The sequence below is a fragment of the Apium graveolens genome, chromosome 5, assembly GCF_009905375.1.
Source record: "Apium graveolens cultivar Ventura chromosome 5, ASM990537v1, whole genome shotgun sequence".
Taxonomy (NCBI): Eukaryota; Viridiplantae; Streptophyta; class Magnoliopsida; order Apiales; family Apiaceae; genus Apium; species Apium graveolens.
The window spans coordinates 234,392,245-234,411,933 of NC_133651.1; the positions used below are offsets into that span (position 1 = coordinate 234,392,245).

The following is a 19,689-nucleotide window of genomic DNA, read 5'->3' on the forward strand; positions in this document are numbered from 1 at the left end:
AGCAGCGTTATATTAGCTAAGAATTTTTGGTTCTATTGTAACACCTCTCAATTAATCTTACAATAGCAATAAAATTAGTGTTACAAAGAAATGCTGGTGTTACACAACATGTAACACCAGCACCTGGTGTTACATTAGGTATTTTTTAATTTTTAAAGATATTAAAGTGAAAATATTATAATAAATTAGTATTTAAAATATATTATGGTTATTTAGTGAAAGAGAAACATAATATATAATATAATAAAATTTATATAATTTTTAAAATTTATTGTACATAAATACAAAGTTACTTTCTTAGTTTTCTATCTAATAAAAAATTAGATAACTAAAATAAAAATGTAAAATAAAAAATATAGAAAATAAGGTGCAATATGAGGCGGTAGTTTTCCCCCCAAAATGAAAATAGACTAACTAAAAGCACGCTCAGCAAACATTATTCTATCATCTCTCGTCCTCTCATCTCTCAGACAAACATTACTCTCTCGTCTCTCTCTCTACATTACTCTCTCGTGTTTCTCTCTACGAACTCATCCTGCTCTATATGAACAACGTCTGAAAACAAGATCCAACATTCTAGAATAAATTGAAAAATAAATTAGAGATGGCTTCAATTTAAAGGCCGATATTAATTTAATTTTTCATTATTTTAGGGCTTCAAATTAGAGCTGTAATTAACTGGTAATTGTTTACATATTTGCTATGATTACATTTCTTTCTGTATATTTACATATTTTCCATGATTAACATATTCCCTTTGATATTTCTTTTTATATTTCAGGAGATTAGGGCTTTAAGATTAGGCGTTTCTATTTAAAGCTTTCATTAAGGTAAAATTAGGGGTTTTTCTCATATTAATTATATTTAGTATTTGTATTCATGTATGTACTGGTTTTTATTAAGCTTCCTTTTAATTTGACACGAGTATTTAAATATTGACTGATGTACTGGTGTTGGAGGGGAAGGCAGGGGAATTAGAAAGGATTAGGATTTAGCTAAGGCGATTAACAGTTTTGGCAAAAATTATGCGAGGATTAAACTGGAAAAGATGAAGCAGACTATTGAACTGAAAAAGTTGGAAGGTACGTTGAGCTGTAGAGGAAGCGGATGTTTTATGATATGCATATTTAGCTTGAGAGAATTAAGTGTAAGAAGAAGTCCACAAAGTCTCGGGAATTGGACAATCCATCGGGAGTGGATGGTGAGAAATCTTTTCCCTTTCTTTTCCTTATAATTTTGAATTTAGTAAGCAATTTTGAAATTTATGAGGTGTGTCATTTGTGTTCAGCGGGTTCTGAATGACCTCCCTCTCACGGATAAAGTTATATGGATTATCTGGTATTAACTTTTAAAAAATAAGTACTCTGTATCTCCTTCTTCAAGTAGTTTCTGCACTCTCAAGTCTCATGTGTTTGACTGTCAAATAGGTTCATGTTTGGTCTCTGCAAAGTGTGCTATATACAAGTACTTGTTTAGTTCAGAGAGAACTTGTGCAAACTGTGCTATAGTATTTGTTAAGTTCAATCAAAATTTCTATAAATTAGTTTTACCATAACTATTCTGAGGGATTTATAAATTATTTTATCATGAATAGCCCAGGGGATGAGTGGTACTGTAACAATCAGTCAAAAGCATTAATTAGGTACATTTATTTTCACGTAACTAACTCCTAAGTCCTTGCAACAAGAAAAAATGTAGGTATAGGTGGACGCCAAGTAGGAGAAGCTACAAATGAAAAAGAGGTTATAGCTGGAAGTCGAATCGTTACTAAAGTAGTCGGAGGAGAGGTAAACTCATATTTAAATCACTTTGCTAGGCAAAATTTGATTCTAGTTCTCTATTGATCATTAAAAATAAATATTTAAGTTATAGTTCATTTTAAGTTCCGGACTGATGTAGTGACATTTGAAAAATAATTGTACGGCTTGTATAGGTGGTGGGACAATATGTTGAACTTAACATGACAAGCCCTGCGGCTGCCTATGTACTGATTCTGTTATTACAGGTGAGGCTTTGGAGACCACCGTTCTAACTACAGGTGATAAGACATAGGATCAGAGTAATGCAGCTGCTATATAGGTAGTTGAAGTTAGAGCTAGCGGCTAAGCTCATCCTAGTGGCGTGGCTGCTACTGCTCAATCGGTTGTGGATCTTAATGCCCGTACTATGAATGCTGAGAACAAAGCTAAACTGGGTGATGTCCTTGTCATACTATGAATGCAATATATGAATTCAACTATTTAGGACAAATATTTTAGGTTGTAGAATTAATAGTCCTGATATCTGCATTTGATTATGGGAAATAGTATCAAATTATGTGTCTTCCATGATTTCGAGCAGCTGAACATTTGATTATCGATCATGGCATTTTATAGGATTGAATACGATCATTAGTTGAGTTATCATGGCCAAAGCCAACTATTCATGGGATTAGATTTGAGTATTTCATGTTGTCTTGTAGTCTTACTTTTGCAAGTTCATTCAGGGTATTTACCTGTCATCCGCCAGCATCAAAATCCCTCAGGGAGAATGGATCTCCCTACTGCTTTCATGCATCTTTCTATTTGTCATGTTTGTCTGGCATATTTCCATTCATGAACAAGCTTATATTTTGCACATTCCTGAAATCAATTACTTTGTTGAGCATAGTATTTGTTTCATTAGCCTGATAGTGCAATCACACAGGATATTTAGGCATTTCTCTAGGGCCTGCCACTCAAATTTCAGTGTTTGTGGTTTTATTCAGATACGAGACCTCTAATTTCTAGAGAGTATGCTGGAGAGTTCAGGACTCTCTTTTTATTATAAATCTATGTTAGATATATTTGATAATGTCATGGCTAATATGTTTTATGTTTAGATTTCAGTTTGAACAGAACAAATCAGTACTTAACTGATCAGTACTTATACTGGACGTCAGAACTTAAGGGATATCAGTACTTATGTTATCAGGAGATAAGCATCAGGAGATAGATATCAGAACTTAAGTGCTGAAGGACGATCAGATAAGGACAATAGCTGATTAAAGTTAAGAAGATCAAGATAAACATAAGAAGAGATATGCATGAAGAAGGAATTCCGTAAAGAATGGAATACTTGGAAGGAAAGATATCTGATTGATATATATTAGGAAGCAGAATTATATTCCATATCAATTAGCGATTATCTTGTAACTGTGTAATATATAAACACAGACATAGGGTTTACACTATAAGTGTTATCATTATTGAGAATATTATTTACTGTAACTCTAGCAGCTCTCGTGATATTTTGTTCATCACTGAGAGATAACAGTTCCAGATTGTAACAGAGTTTATTGTTTCAATAAAGTTTGTTTTCTGTTACATAAGTTCTTGAAGTTTGATTTGATTGTAATAAACACTGTATTCACCCCCTCTACAGTGAACGTGTGACCTAACAAGTGGTATCAGAGCCTTCTGTTAACACACATACAGTTAAAGATCCAAACACAATCATGTCTGACACAGAAACTCCAACTAAGCCTACCAAAACTGAGGAATCATCAAAGACATCAACTCAGAGTCGATATGAGACTATCAGAGTTCCCATATTGAGACCATCTGAATATCCCATATGGAAGGTAAGGATGACCATGTTTCTGGAAGCAACAGATCCAGAATACCTTGATAGAATCAAGGAAGGGCCTCACAAACCTACCAAGCTCGCTGTTGTAGTTGCAGGTGAAGCAGCAAAGACCGTACCAAAGGAAAAGAGTGATTACACTGCTGAAGATATAGCATCTATTGCTAAGGATGCCAAGGTACGACACTTATTGCATAGTGCCATTGATAATGTAATGTCAAACAGGGTAATCAACTGCAAGACTGCTAAGGAGATATGGGATGCACTGGAGACAAGGTGTCAAGGAACTGAAACAGTTAAGAAGAACAGGAAGACAATACTCACTCAAGAGTATGAACACTTTGACTCTAGGACTAATGAGTCATTGACTGATGTATATGATAGATTTGTCAAACTCTTGAATGACTTGTCATTGGTTAATAAGGAATATGATCTTGAAGATACAAACCTTAAATTCCTGTTAGCTCTTCCTGAATGTTGGGATTTGAAGGCAACAACAATAAGAGACAACTACAATCTTGATGAAACAACTCTTGATGAAATCTATGGAATGCTCAAGACTCATGAACTTGAGATGGAACAAAGAAGCAAGAGGAAAGGAGGAAAGTCAAGGACAGTTGCTCTCAAGGCTGAAGAGGAATCCCCCAAACCACCTTCCTCAAAGAAAGACAAGGGTAAAGCTCTTATCATAAAGTCTGATACTTAGTCATCAGGTTCTGAGAGTGATGATGACTCAAATTCTGAAAGCTTGCCTGAAACTGATGCTGATGAGGAGATGATGAAGCTGTGTGCTCTTATGGTGAAAGGAATCACAAAGATTGCATACAGGAAGTTCAGGAAGGGAAAGAAGTTTTCCAGGAAAGGCATAAGTTCTGATAAGAAGAATTTCAGAAGATCTGAAGGAAGAGGAGGAAAGTCTGACAGAGGAGATTACGCTAATGTTAAATGTTATAATTGTGGTGAAAAAGGCCACATATCTCCTGATTGCAAAAAGACCAAGAGTGACAAAGGCAAAGCTCTTGTCACAAAGCAGAAAAGCTGGACAGACACCTCAGACTCTGAAAGTGAGGAGAACTATGCATTGATGGCAAATGCTGATAAATCAAGTTCTGAGAGCAGTTCTGAAGCTGCTGAAACAAAGGTACCTCAGACTACTTATGCTTTTCATACTGATGATATTAATGAGTTAGGAAGATATCTTAAAACCATGTTTGTTAGTTATAGAGATCAAACTTTAACATGTGAAAGATTAACTTCTGAAAATCTTGCTTTTAGGAAAAGAAATAATTTCTTAGAAAAAGAGTTAGTCATGTTCCATCAAACTCAGAAGGATAGAGATGATGCTTTTTATGTTAGGGGTGAAGTGCTAAAAATGAATGAATCTCTAAAAACTGAGTTAGAAAAGGAGAGAGAGATTATCAGAACTTGGACTAACTCTGGCAAAACAACTCAAAATTTGCTAAGCAGTGGAAACTGGAAAGAGGGCTTAGGTTATGGAGAAAATAAAAATGAAAAAGGAACTGTAGAAATTAAGCATGTTGATAAGCAAAAGCCGAAGTTAAAACCTGTTAAGTTTGTAACTGAAAAATCTGAAAATGAGAAATCAGAAGTTAAAAAGGAATTAGCTTCTGACAAACTAAAACAGGAAAAGACAGCTGAAGTTAACATAGGCTTAATGACAAAGAAGCAGCTTAAGCATAAGCTGAAAGATGTTAAGAATGCAAACAAGGTAAAATCACCTAGGAAAAACAGGAATGGAAAGGAAGGTGTGAATAAAAGCAATAACTATAAATCTGTTCCTGATGCTCCTAGGAAAGCGTGTCATAACTGTGGAAGTTCTAACCATCTGGCTTTTTTTTGCAGGAAGAATAAGAATATTAACTCCTTATCTACAAAATCAGGAGTTAAGAGTCAGTCTGTTAGATACAAACCACAAAATCCTTGTTTTCATTGTGGTAGTTTATGGCATTCCATTTATACTTGTAAGGAATATCATAGTTTGTACTATGATTATTATCAAATAAAACCTTCTTTAAAGAAAGTTTCTGTTGTTCCTTCTAGTGTAAGTTCTGATTCAAAGTCTGGTAGTATAAGTTCTGATAAGAAAACTGTTAACATAAAATCTGATGCTAAATCCGCTGCAAATGTTAACAAACCTAAAAAGGCCAAAGGATCCAAGCAAGTCTGGGTCCTTAAAACTAATAATTAGTGGTCTTTTTGATTGCAGGGCAACAGGAAAAATATTTTAGTTCTGGGCAGTGGATGTTCAGGACATATGACTGGAAATAAGGCCCTTCTATTAGACTTTGTGGAGAAAGCTGGCCCAAGTGTTTCTTATGGAGATGGCAACATTGGAAAAACTTTGGGATATGGCAATATCAATCTTGGGAATGTCATCATTAAAGATGTAGCTCTGGTCTCAGGACTTAAACACAACTTACTGAGTATAAGTCAAATCTGTGACAGAGGTTATCATGTTGATTTCTTTGCAGAACATTGTGAAATAGTTAGTAAATCTAAAGAAAAAATTGTTCTGAAGGGATTCAGGCGTGGTAACATTTATGAAGCTAAGCTATCAACAAGTTCTGATGGTTCTGCAATCTGTTTAGTGAGTAGAGCCTCAACTGAAGAAAGCTGGAATTGGCACAAGAAACTCTCTCATTTAAACTTCAACAAGATAAATGAACTGATCAAGAAAGATCTTGTGAGAGGACTGCCAAAATCAGTGTTTGTTCCTGATGGTCTTTGTGACTCATGTCAGAAGGCTAAACAAAGAAAATCTTCGTTCAAGAGCAAGACTGAATCATCAATTCTTGAGCCTTATTATCTACTTCATGTTGATCTATTTGGTCCAGTGAATGTCATGTCTATTGCAAAGAAGAAATATGCGTTGGTCATAGTAGATGAGTTCACCAGATACACATGGGTGTATTTCTTGCACACAAAAAGTGAAACTGCATCTATCCTGATTGATCATGTCAAACATCTGGATAAATTGATCAAAGATTCTGTGAAAATTTTGAGGAGTGATAATGGCACTGAATTCAAGAATCTGATAATGGAAGAGTTCTGCAAAAATTATGGAATAAAGCAGGAATTTTCTGCTCCTGGAACTCCACAGCAAAATGGAGTTGTTGAAAGGAAGAATAGAACTCTCGTTGAAGCTGCACGAACAATGCTTGAAGAATCAAAGCTTCCAACCTATTTCTGGGCTGAAGCTGTGCAGACTGCTTGTTTTACTCAAAATGCAACACTCATTAACAAGCATGGAAAAACACCATATGAGATGGTGAAAAACAAGAAGCCAAATCTCAAATACTTTCATGTATTTGGATGTAAGTGTTTTGTTCTCAAGACTCATCCTGAACAGCTATCCAAGTTTGATCTAAAAGCTGATGAAGGAATCTTTGTTGGATATCCACTTTCTATAAAAGCCTTCAGAGTCTATAATTTGAGAACAAAAGTGGTCATGGAATCTATCAATGTCTCTTTTGATGACAAGAAGATCACTGGACTTGAAGATTGCATTGATCATGATCAGCTGAGATTTGAAAATAAAGATTCATATTCTGATACCTCAAGTCCTGATAGTCTAAGTCCTGATACTATAAATTCTGATGGATTAAACTCTGATGTTATTGAAACTGTGGTGACTACGTCAAAGGCAGATGCACCAATGCAGGGGGAGCATACTCAAGATATTAACACATCTCAAGAAGCATCAGAACATACATCTGGCTCTTCAAATTCTGATTCGTCAAATTCTGATAAGCCAAGTACTGACAGTACTGAAAATCTAAATGCTGAAGGATCCAACTCAGAGAGCATAGTTTCAGGGGGAGCCTCAGAAAATGAAACCGAAGACAGCATGAATCATGGGGGAGCATCCAGTTCTAGAGAAAATCTTCCATCTGCAAGGAAGTGGACAAAATCACATACACCTGATTTGATAATTGGAAATCCTGAGGCAGGTGTCAGAACTAGAACAGGTACTTCGAATGAATGTCTTTACAATTCTTTTCTCTCTCAGTCTGAGCCAAAGAAAGTGGAAGAAGCTCTTCAAGATGCTGATTGGGTGCAAGCAATGCAGGAATAGTTGAATGAATTTGAAAGAAACAAAGTCTGGACCTTAGTGCCAAGACCTAAGAATAGATCGGTTGTTGGTACAAAGTGGGTATTCAGAAACAAAACTGACAGTGATGGCATAATTGTAAGGAACAAGGCAAGGCTGGTTGCAAAAGGATATTCTCAACAGGAGGGAATTGACTATGATGAAACATTTGCGCCAGTTGCTAGGTTAGAAGCCATAAGGATATTTATGGCTTATGCTGCTCACAAAAAGTTTACTGTCTTTCAAATGGATGTGAAAAGTGCTTTTCTCAATGGAGAATTGGAAGAGGAAGTATATGTTGAACAACCTCCAGGCTTTGTAGATTCCAAACATCCAGATTATGTCTACAGGCTTGATAAAGCACTTTATGAACTTAAGCAAGCTCCTAGAGCATGGTATGAGACTTTAGCTCAGTTTCTTCTGGAAAGTGGATTCAACAGAGGAACTATTGACAAAACACTGTTCTATCTCAACCATGGCAAGGACTTACTTTTGATCCAGATTTATGTTGATGATATTATTTTTGGGTCTCCAAATGATAAACTTTGCAAAAAGTTTGCCAAACTAATGCAGTCAAGATATCAGATGAGTATGATGGGAGAACTTAGTTATTTTCTGGGCCTTCAAGTCAAGCAGAGTGAAGAAGGCACTTTTATTTGTCAATCTAAGTACACCAGAAACTTGCTGAAGAAATTTGGAATGCAAGACTGTTCAAGTGCATCCACTCCCATGGCCACTACAACAAAACTGGATAAGGATACTGGTAATTCAGTAGATATTACTGATTACAGAGGTATGATTGGCTCACTTCTCTATCTAACTGCTAGTAGACCAGATATCATGTTTGCTACCTGTCTTTGTGCAAGATTTCAAGCAGATCCAAGAGAACCTCACTTAACAGCTGTAAAAAGAATCTTTAAGTATCTTAAAGGAACAGCTGATCTAGGATTATGGTATCCTAGAGAATCAGATTTTAAATTAATAGGTTACTCAGATGCAAATTTTGCAGGTTGCAAAATTGACAGGAAAAGCACAAGTGGTAGCTGCCAATTTCTTGGAGGCAGGTTGGTTTCTTGGTATAGCAAGAAACAAAAGTCAATTTCTACATCAACTGCAGAAGCAGAGTATATTGCTGCAGGAAGCTGCTGTGCACAGATTCTTTGGATGAAGAATCAGTTACTGGATTATGGGTTAACATATTTCAAAATCCCTATTTACTGTGATAATCAAAGTGCTATTGCTATGACAGGTAATCCAGTTCAACACTCTATGACAAAGCACATCAGCATCAGGTACCATTTCATCAGGGAACATGTGGATGAAGGTACAGTGGAATTGCATTTTGTTCCCACAGATCAACAAGTAGCAGATATCTTCACAAAACCACTGTGTGAAGCTACCTTTACAAAATTGGTAAATGAACTTGGAATGATTTCAGGTTCTTTCTCTAAATCTGCTTAAACTTGTTCTATGTTATCAGACTTTATGATCAGTATTTACAGAATTAATCTCTTTGTGTATTCTGTGCATTAATTGATAAATGTTTTGAAGTACTGACTGTTGTCTGATACATATTTCTTAACTCTAATAAGTGATATATCTGTTTAAGTAATCATTCTATCCTATGAGGATAATTGTGCTAGATACTGACCTACTAGTCTTCAATAAACAAATGATCCCATGAAAGAAGTAATTATTTCTGTGGAAATCTTATGACACAAGCAAATTCTGATACTTGAGCTTAGTTTAGTTTACTTTATTCATCTTATTACTAAGTCCCAAATTAGAATAATGCTACTCATCTGTTTAAGTTCTGATTCTAGTAAAACTGCTGAATGTACTAAGTGTTGATAAACCTCACTTATCAAAAGAAGAAGAACAAGAATCAAAGAATAATATCAGGTACTCCTTTGAGATCTAGAGTAAAAATGTGAATGGGATGACCCAAGTGCATAGCTGGTATTAAGTAAATATGCATTAGAAAAGCAAAATATTTTTCTTGGTGACTGTTCACACTCTATGATTACTGGAGAAATACTCTGATAATAGCATAAATTCTGATAAGCAGTCGTGACTCACTTACACTGAGAAGCCACTGTAAAAGAGAATTTCAAAGATGCATAAAATTAGCACAAAAATAGTTGAGGTGGACTCATGCATGAACTCATTTATCAGTAGGTTTCAGGATAATGACAGCTCTTTACCAAAATTTTAATTATGACTTATTTCTAAGATGTACTGAAGTAAATCAGACTTTACTCTTTATTAGTTATTTAGCTTAATGCACACACAAATCACTCCATATGAATGATGAAATTTTTGTGGTGGTCTATGTTCTTTTAGACAAACAGTCACTGTGTCCCTTTGCACAAATTCTGAGGACACGTTCTAGTTATATGGTCTGATGATTAAGTCCTGAAGACTATAACTCAGAACTTGTATAAAAACTTACTAAGATAGATATTCCTTGTTCGAGTTAAGACATAATGTTCTGATGACTGTTAAGTTCTGGTATAGGTCTAAGTTCTGATTTTCCAGTCTAACCCTTTACTTGACTTATCTGTGAGTAAAATTTGGTAACAGTCTCAGATTAATTTCGAAATGTTGAAGTGGAAGATTAATAGTCTATGGTTAAAACATAATGGCACTCGTCCTTGAACAGTTCACTCTTGTTACATGTGCACATTCCTTTTCCAATGACTATTATTCTTTTTCAAGTCTAGGGAGACGAGGTAGACTTAACTCTATCTGTCAGCATTAAATATCTTCGCGTCTCCTGGCATTCTCTTGCCTATATAATCAGCCACTTCACTTTATCCCTTTCATCAATTTTTCTCACAATCGTAACTTCATATTCTTTTTCAAAAGCATCATGGTTCGATACAACATGTTTTTGAATTACCAAAATTTTCATATGGAGCTAAGCTGCGCCGACTGGCAGCAGGAGTGGCATGTAACTGCCATTCCTGAAGAGATATGGGGCTCTGTCCCACAGGCGGTGCTGAACCAACTTCTGTTCTTCGAGATGGACTACCAGCTTCATCTTGATCGATTGGAGGCGGAACGGCGGGAAGCTATCCGTCAGCAAGAGCGAATCATTCGACTCGCTATCTTGTTTGTCGAAGATAGGAAGAGGAAGATGACTTAATCTCGTCTTCTTCTTGTTCTTCTTCATCCTCAGCGTTGTCAGGCTTCTTAGCTAGGACTAAGGCTGTTGATGTTAGATTTAGAAGCTTAGGACAAGAATATACAAGTTCTGATGTAATTTCAATTTCATCAATGTATTATTTTGATATATTAATGGAATTTGTTTTAAGTCTTATGATCTTGTCTCTGAGAAATTTTGATACGCATTGATAAATCCTGATAAATATTCTGATGATCGTATAAATTGTGTCTGATTTTAAGTTCTGATAATGTTTTATCAGTACTTACTTAACTGATTGATTTTACTCATTCTCACACACAGTTTTTTTTCTCTCGGAATATTAATATTGCAGAGTAAAATATTTGAATTAGTGGGCACAGTTTCAATTTTAAATTAAAACTAATTCACCTTGATTAATGGAATCTAGGTAAGTGGAACGGTTTGTTTTTCCTTGAAAAACTGCAAGTGGGTGGTAATTATTCCTTATTTACCGTGCCCATTACTTTTTGCTTTCTCTATGTAAAACAGGTGTCAAGGTATTTCCCACTACTTTTAAATGCATGTCTGCCATGTGTCCTCAACGGTTACTTTTTGTGTATAAGTAAAAGAGAGCAAAGATTGTCAAATCTTTTATTTACCATTATATTTTATCTCTCTCTTTACTTTTAAACTCTCTCATCTCCTGACGATTTTCTTTTTAGAGGCATTTTCTCAAACACATTACAGGTTACCGTTTTCTTATCAAAACATAATGGCACCCAAGGACATTCTCTTTGATGGAGCAAAGTTTGTTCCTAATAACTTCTCTGCGATACTACACACTACAGAGGCACCCTCTGAATTTCATTTTATTCAAGACTTTCTCACAAGTTCTGATATTGGGTTTGCTCTAACTGAGCCTACATCAATTTCTGGGGTTCAAGTACTGGAGTTTTGGAGGAGTGGAGTATATGACAATGGTGGTGCTCACGGGTCCCCAAGTTTAATATTTTCATCAGGGGAAAATGAGTATGTTGTGACTCTGTCTATGGTTAGACAGGCATTACAGCTTCCTGAGGACTGTGTTTATTCTACTGTTGATGACTCAGTTCTTCAAAATATGATGGTTAGTCTGGGATATGAAGGAACATTGACCAAGCTTGGACAGTTGAAGAGATCCTTCATACGGAGGGAATGGAGTTTCTTCTTTGATTGCATTACCAAAGCTTTCGCCAACAAATGTACAAATTTTGATGCAATTCCCATATTCAGCCAACAAATCGGGTATGCACTTCTAAATCACACTGATTTTGATTATGCACGTGCAGTTTTGGGTTCTATTGGGGATAGGATGACAGAAGATCGCAATACTGTATATTTTGCAAGATTTTGTCAGCTTATTTATAATTTTTGTTGTAATTCCCCCCAAAATTTTGGTGATCTCATTCCATCTTTCAGAATAGCTAAGAGAGCTTTTACTGATTTATTATCTTCTGATAATAAAAAGGCTGTGTTAAGACCCCTCTTAATACCTTTATCTGTCAAACAAGCCTTAATCACCTATGATCCTGTTAAGTACACTGCACTTTATCCTGATGTTCAAACATCAGAACCTGGTTCATCAGCACCTACCATCTCTACTCAGCCACCTCCAACCTCTCAACCATCTCTCAGAACATATCTCAAGTCCTATGTGAAACCTACATCTTTCAAGCCAAAGAGAACAAAGACTGTTTCTCACACACCTCAGAAGAAGAGGAGGATCACCTTGAGAGATGACTCAGATTCTGAGGAACCGATTCTTTCTTCAGAACCTGTGGTAACTGCAGCTGAGAAAAAGATTTCTCAGAAGGATTCTGAACTAGGAGGATCTAAGCTTCTCAAGAGGCTTAGAAAAATGACAATTCCTGACACTTCCAAGGACTCTAAATTACCAAGGACATACAAGAAACAGAGGGCAAAAAGGCCAGTTTCAGATGATGATGAGGAAGCAGCTAAGGAAGGGGATCAGGAATCTCTGATCTCACAAGAAAAAGAATTTGCTCCAGTTACTTCTTCTCCATCCACTCCATCTCAGGAAACTGTATCTGACAAGGCTAATTTCCCATCTGTGTCTCTTGGTCATCAAGGCACAAGTGCCGATAATGCTGATCAACACTTAGTTGTGCCTGGAGTAATTTTCTTAGAAGCTCCAACAGCAACAAATCTTTTGCCAACAACTGTTACTGATGCTATTAAAACTCCGGAATTATCTAAGTCACCTTCTCTGCATCTAGACACTAATGATCAGACTTTAGGTGAGCATCAGGATTTGGCTGTTGATCAGAACTTAGCATCAGATCAGCAATTAGAGGATGCTGACGCCTCCATTGCTACTCACACTGCTATTATATCAGATGATGCTGATTCTATAAGTTCTGATGCTGCACATGCTGGAGATACTGGTGATGCTGCTCCAACTGCAAATACTGATGCAGCAGGTCCTTCAGGACACATTCCTCTTTCAAAGTCTGAACTAGTAAAGAAGTATGTTACAGAGGAACCACCAGTGCCTTGGAGTGAAACTCCTGCAGGACAGGAGTGGACTAAGGAATGGAACTCAGTCTCATGTATTCCATCTGCGTTACATCTTACTGAGCACTTTACTAAAGCTGATGAAATGTTAAATTCTGATGATTTCAAAGCTCAGCTTCGTGTCACTGCATTGAGTACTAAAAATCTACAAGGTCTTCATTCAACTACTCATGCCGAAATACACAAAATTCAGGAGAACTTTACCAAACAAGAATAAGTTTGGAAACTTGATAAGAAAAAGTTCTTTCAACCATCTATGGACATGATTGCTTATATTGAGAAGACTCAAGATCGCCAACAAGCACAGATTGATAAAATTCTGCAAAATCAAGCTTCTCAGCAATCACAAATGACAGAAATCCAATCTTCAGTGGAATTGCTTATCTCTCTTCTACTTCCTGCTGATGCCAAAAAGGGGGAGAAAGTGATTAAGTCCAAATGCAAGGATGACAAGACACTGCAAGGAAAGGATGATGAAAAAGATGACCAAGGAAACTCTGGAATGGGTGGAGGTCATAGTCAAAGTAAAAGATTCTCATCAAGAAATGCTGAAATTGTAAGTCACAGGATAAGTTCTGATACTGGGAAGAGATTAAGTTCTGATACTGGTAAAAGAATAAATTCTTATGAACTTCTAGATCTTGATGAAGAAATGTCAAGACAGTTATTTCTTCAAGAAAATCCAGGAATGGACTTGGAAAGTTTAAAGGAAGAAGAAGCTAGACTTAAATCAGAGAAAGTCACATCTAAATCCGAAGCTTCTGGTAAAAAGTCACTTCCAAAACTGAAAGGTATTGTGATTAAAGAAAAGGCACAAACTGAAGCAACATTTGCTAAATCACAACCAAAGATAGATCCAAGATCCAAGGGTAAAAAAAAGGTTGGTGAACCTGTTAAAGTCTATGTACCTCCTGAAGATGAAGAAATTACTGATGACAAAGATAATCTTGCTCTGACTTCAAGAAAAGTTCTTAAAACAACCTCTGACACAGCTCAAGTTGTTCAGAGTCAAGAAATTAAAAGTTCTGATATTCAAAAGAAGCAAGTAACCTCTGACACAGCTCAAGTTAACTTGATATCAGAAGGAAGATCAAATACACTCCTACCAGGATTCACTAAAGCAAAACAAACTCAACCTTTGAAGACTACTGCAAGTCGCTTTGAAGCTAGAGTAGTTACTGGAAAGGAAGCAAGAGATAAAACTGGATTGGGAAGTGCTGATGAAAGAAGAGTACACAACACTACCAATGATCCAACTTCCTTGTGTGAACCAGGAATTGGAGCAACTCCTGAAAGATTGAATCAATTGGAATCTGTACAAATGGTTTACCATACCTACTTGAAGGAACACATCTTGTTGTATTTCATGACAGATGGTAGGGTTTATCATATAAGACAAAATGCCATTCCATTGAAGTATTTTGAAGAATTGGAGCATGTATTATTCTTACTTCAAGTGGATGACAGATTGACAGGGACTGCTGCAAATTATTTGAAAGAACAGATTCAGAGACAGAAAAGACTTTATTCTGTTAAGTCTGACAGCATATATGTTCCAAAGTACAGAAATCACAATGGTGATATTGTTGATATGAAGCCTAATACTGCACAGATCAGAACATATCTTGGTATTAAGGGGCTTGAATTCAATCTAGAGTCTAACAAAGCTTATGTCATAAGACTAGATCGGGAGTTGAGAAGAGCAAAGATTAATGATCTCAGAGCTGCAATATTTCAAACTGGTGAAGATACTGCAGAGCTTAAAGATGTCAAACGGAGAATGATTGATGAACTCAGATATGCTGAGAAATGTTTGTTGAAGAATTATCTCAGAACAATTCCTGACATCAGAGAGATCAGAAAATGATGAAGCCAAGTCAAAGATCTACAACTACTTAAATTCTGATGTGTATACAGACTAAAGTTGTTATCAGAAGTTGAATTGGTAAAAGCTTTAAGGACTGTAAGTTGTAGTTATCTTGTCTATTTCTCATGCATTTGTACTTAATGTTTTTGACATCATCAAATATCTGTTAAACTTGTATATTTTGCTAATTTACAAGTTGGGGGAGATTGTTAGATATATTTGATAATGTCATGGCTAATATGTTTTATGTTTAGATTTCAGATCTTATTTGAACAGAACAAATCAGTACTTAACTGATCAGTACTTATACTGGACGTCAGAACTTAAGGGATATCAGTACTTATGTTATCAGGAGATAAGCATCAGGAGATAGATATCAGAACTTAAGTGCTGAAGGACGATCAGATAAGGACAGTAGCTGATTAAAGTTAAGAAGATCAAGATAAACATAAGAAGAGATATGCATGAAGAAGGAATTCCGTAAAGAATGGAATACTTGGAAGGAAAGATATCTGATTGATATATATTAGGAAGCAGAATTATATTCCATATCAATTAGCGATTATCTTGTAACTGTGTAATATATAAACACAGACATAGGGTTTACACTATAAGTGTTATCATTATTGAGAATATTATTTACTGTAACTCTAGCAGCTCTCGTGATATTTTGTTCATCACTGAGAGATAACAGTTCCAGATTGTAACAGAGTTTATTGTTTCAATAAAGTTTGTTTTCTGTTACATAAGTTCTTGAAGTTTGATTTGATTGTAATAAACACTGTATTCACCCCCTCTACAGTGAACGTGTGACCTAACAATCTATACGAAAAATGAGGGAACTTTGACTTGTCGTTATCTTTTGTGTCCAAATAATTAGAGGGCTTTGTTCCACAAAGAAAATTTAATTCCCCATGCTTTCATCTCATCTCCTGATTGCCATAATTGTAATGGCAGGTTTACATTGCACAAGATAAAGACTTCTCTTTCGGATTTTGATGGTTTGTAAAGCAGCAAGTGTTAGCTAAGCAGCAAGTATGCACCCAGGGTTCATTTTTATATATTCTTAATGTATGTATTTCAATGTCTTGATTCATGTACAAATACATCTTTTCAAGTTTATACTATAATGGGTAATATTTCTTTTCTTCAAAATTTGAAAAAATTTACATGTTTTTTTAATGTAATAACATTACTATTAGTTTATGCTCAACTGCTTATGTTTTGTTTATGAAATCTGTGTTGCAGTTTGGAGTTGCTTAATGGGCCTATTTTGCTCCCATGTGATCATTTTCTATGCAGGTACTTATATTTTTCTTGATTTTATTAAATCTTTTTAGCTAGTTTTTGTAATTTCTATTTTATCAACTGGGTTTTTTGTATGAGTGTGTGAAGTTCATACATTTATGATCAGACAGAAAATGGTTCCAGCTGTCCTTCTTGCAATAGTCAAATGGTTCTTGAGGTATGGGGACTTAAGTACTTGGTTACTATTGTGCTTTGTGTTGTTATCTATAATCTGTAAATTTTAACCGCATTCTAGTTCCGTGTCTATTTTATTGTCAGTATTAGAATTTGTAATAATTTTTTTCAAATATGGTTTAATCTTGAATCTCAAATGTGCTACATTGTAGTTTATGGCCAAATACATATTTTTATAACAATGTTGTGTTGGAGAGAAAACGTATTTGTGAGCAGGTATTTTAGAGGCATCATGCGTCTCAAACTACTGAACACATTCGTAATCAGTTATAATATTGCAGAGCTATTATATGTCTCAAACTTATACTCTAGAAATGATGTACACAGCATACTAATGGATAAAAGCTTGTCTCTTTAGTGTTTATATTTTATCTAAATGAAGCAGAGACATGATCTGCATGTTATATGGAAAATGTGATATCAGTCTATAAAAGCTTGTGTTCAATTCCTCCAAGCCTCCTAATAAGCCGATAAATGGGAATCTAGTCGACATTACGGTTAAGAAAATCAACATGGACCAAATGAAATCAGAGTCGTCACTAATGCCTTGTTTCTTTAGCAAGATCAATAAGGACTACAAGAAGCAAAAGAAATCAGATTCTTCAGAAGCATGCAACCATAAGTGCGGCCTTTGTCATTCTTCTAAAGTGACTCATGTTAGTAGTGACTTCTGAACATGAACAAAGATTTGTATGCATGTGTTTGTGTAGAGACTATATTCATTAGTACGGTGTTACGACCGGCATTTTGTGTAATATTATTTGTGGACTTGGTATAATATTAGAGCCGAATGTAAATATACCTAATGGTTGTACGTTTGTGTGAATGAAAATTTTTGCATTATAAATTTTCTTTATGTAGTATATGATTTTTCAAAGCAAAAGTTTATTTATTTCCTTTATTTTTGATTTATAAGAAATATTCTAAACCTTGGAGAAATTTTCTTTTAAAAGTTATTTTGTTCACAAATTTCGAAAGTGATTTTATAAAATTTCTGAAAATCCAAGTTATTTTATGGTATAAATTTTATAATTTTTGAACTTGTATTTTATTTTATAAAAATAAATCTTTACAAATTTTAGTTGTAATAATTAGCAAATTACAAGGAAGCCCTTGCATGCAAACCACCTTTTTATACCCTTCAAGGACAAAGAAGACATTTCAAAACAAACTAACTCATGATTTATTAGCTAAATTACCTCTTTGACCTTGCATGCAAGATAGCCTAACTCTAGCTAGAAGGTTACTCTTGTCATTACCCAAACCCACTCACATATAGTCAAATCAAGACATAAAAACAAATCAAGGAAGTGATCACCACTCCACTTTCACTCCACCACTTCCCTCTCCTCTTCTTCTTCTCCTCCCTCTCGGCTTTCTCCCCTCCCTCTCGGCAATTTCCAAAACCGAATCCCCCATCCCCTTCTTTCTTCATTTCTTCACTCAAATAATCATCCTATAATCAAGTAATCTTACTCCCTACATGTTGTTCATGTGTAGAAAACTTATGTGTTGACTTTGCATGGTGATGTTTTTTGTTAAACTCAAAGTGAATATCCTTGATTCTTGTGAATTCAAGGCTTTCACCATGAGTTATAGTATCATAGGGCTGAGAATGGCTAAAAATGAGTGTGTTGCACTTATGCAAATGTTGTTTTCACCCTAATCCATTTGGTCATGACTTGATAGGAGCCGAATGGATGGTGCTTTGGTTGCTTTGTTTCATTTTGTGTGTTTTTGTGATAATAACATGAAAATCTTAGTAAAATCTTGGTAAAAACCTTTGCATGCTAGGTGGTCATTTAGATATAATCCATGATAGGCTTGCATGTTGATTTATAATGAAAATTTATTTGGAAATCATATTGTTTTGGTTTGAAAGACTCGAATTCATGCATGCATGTAGATTTCTCTTGAATTTTGGAAGTTATTGATCATTCGAAGTGATATTTTGCTAGTAAACCTTAATTTTAGTTAAGTTAAGATATTAATTAAGAATTGTGCTCCTTAATATGTGATGTTATCTCGTTTGTACTTATCAAAAGGGTTAAAGTTGTTGTCCTTGAAAACTTGATGACTTGTAATTTGTGTAATGTGATTTCCTTTGTTTTGCTATGTTGCACCCTAGGTAAGGATGATCTCCACTAAGCCTATTTTGAGTGTAAGGAAGTTATTTCAGTATATCACCATAGTTAAGTTATGGTTTGGGTATTTTGGTTGTTGGTGGTTAGGTTTGTTAAGTGAGAACCTTGGAGAAAGGAGAGTCTTAGTTTCTGCAGAAAATCAGTTTGGTACCCTGAGGTTTAGAGTGAGTTTTGACCATGTCATTGTTGTGCACTTTGAGGCCCAAGCCACCAGAAGCTAGCATTAGGAGTATATAAAAGGTTTTAGGTGTTTGTTGGAGAATTGCAAGTCGTTTGGTTAGGTGCACGAGTGGAATCACAAAATCTGTCCAGCAGGGGACAGTTTTGTTGCAACATAGAAATAAGAAGTTTTGACCATGTCATGGGTAGGCCCTCATTAGTCCCTGTTGGGCCTTAGTTATAGGGAGTGTCAGAGGAGTTTTTCCAACCATAGTTCATAGGATTTGAGTTAGAACCATGTGTCACAAGTTAGTTCAATTCAGGGCGTTTTCTGCCCAGAGAAACAGGGGAACCATGGACTTTGAGCTTAGGCCCAAGGAGGCCCAAGCTAGACCCTTGAGCCACATCGAGTTTGGGAGATGCCTTATGGTCAGAAGAGTCTAGTGTAGAAGTTTTGGAGGTAAACTTGTAGTTTAAGAGTGTCTAATGCACTCAAGAAATCATAGATGTCATTCTGAAATTTACTCCAGTGAGCACTTTCTTTTTTTTTCTTTTTTTTTTTTGCTAAATCCAGTGAGCACTTTCACTTACCACATAGTTTTAGAGCACCTATGAGTGAGAC

The 19,689-nt window shown here is 35.5% G+C and overlaps 1 long non-coding RNA gene across 3 annotated transcripts; it reads left to right on the forward strand.

The window, feature by feature from the left end:
* Window positions 1–426: 426 nt before the first annotated feature.
* LOC141724949 (uncharacterized) lies at window positions 427–17,596 on the forward strand. 3 transcript variants are annotated; one of them, XR_012576949.1, is made up of 6 exons: window positions 427–681; window positions 782–830; window positions 960–2,194; window positions 16,240–16,353; window positions 16,531–16,584; window positions 16,697–17,596. It is a non-coding gene; the product is annotated as an uncharacterized LOC141724949 (long non-coding RNA). The 3 variants fall into 3 exon arrangements; XR_012576948.1 differs by having other exon boundaries at window positions 16,240–16,317; XR_012576947.1 differs by lacking the exon at window positions 16,697–17,596 and having other exon boundaries at window positions 960–1,787; window positions 2,006–2,194.
* The last annotated feature ends 2,093 nt before the right edge of the window (window positions 17,597–19,689 follow it).